Source organism: Aethalodelphis obliquidens, unplaced genomic scaffold, assembly GCF_003676395.1.
Source record: "Aethalodelphis obliquidens isolate GAN/ISIS:26980383/991018 unplaced genomic scaffold, ASM367639v1 scaffold14, whole genome shotgun sequence".
NCBI classification, from domain to species: Eukaryota; Metazoa; Chordata; class Mammalia; order Artiodactyla; family Delphinidae; genus Aethalodelphis; species Aethalodelphis obliquidens.
Window position 1 is genome coordinate 34858005 of NW_020837958.1, and position 826 is coordinate 34858830.

General features: G+C 49.8%; 1 non-coding gene across 1 annotated transcript; it reads left to right on the forward strand.

The window, feature by feature from the left end:
• The first annotated feature begins 264 nt into the window (after nucleotides 1-264).
• LOC113625251 (small nucleolar RNA SNORA57) lies at nucleotides 265-399 on the forward strand. The gene has a single exon (XR_003434590.1). It is a non-coding gene; the product is annotated as a small nucleolar RNA SNORA57 (small nucleolar RNA).
• The last annotated feature ends 427 nt before the right edge of the window (nucleotides 400-826 follow it).

An 826-nucleotide genomic window follows, 5' to 3' on the forward strand; every position in this document is an offset into this window, starting at 1 on the left:
GAGAGACCTCTGTGACTGCATTTTCAACAGCCATTGCCTTGGCTCCCTACATTGTCTCATCCCCAGAGGGGGATAGCTTTTAACCTTAGGGAGAAGCACCTGGGGATGGGAGAGGGTAGTGAGGAAGAAGGACCGCCAGGGCCACATGTTGACTACCATCTCTCCTCGTTGATGCTTGTGCTTTCCACATTGCTTCCATTAATCTCTCTTCTTTATAATCCTGACAACTGTCCTGTCAACAGGCCACCTTAAAAGTGGTCTTACCCTCCTTTTCTTGGCGGGGATCGGGCGTGCGGTCCCGGTCCGCGTAATGTACGGAGGTAGAGGGAAAGGGCTCCAGCCCCCTTGGCGTCATGTCTTCGGTACCAGCAGGTTCTATCCTCAAGCGCCGGGACACAGGGGGAAAAAAAAAAGAAAGAAAGAAAGAAAGAAAAAGAAAAAAATGGAAAAAGAAAAATGTGGTCTTGTAGCAAATGTGCCCATGGAGACAGCTGCCCCTCTTCTCTTGGCCCACCAGAAGTTCATCTGCACCCTGTGCCTTCTCCTTGATTACTGAGGATTGCAACCTTGGAGCTTGGAGAGGTACCTTCTTGGGTCAAGGTGCACAGAAGCTTCTCTGCTCTTTCCTCACTTTCTGTTCCCACCATCAACATTCTACAGCTATGGTCAACCGCGTCAGGCCCTACACACCACTTCATTCCATTGTGAGGTAGAGTTGGGAAATAAAGATGTAAGAAAGGAGACCAGGGTGGGGGGGAAGTGGGGAGAAATAAATCAAAGAAATGAGGAGCAGAAGCAGGCATTTCATCCCTGGAGAAGTAGCTCA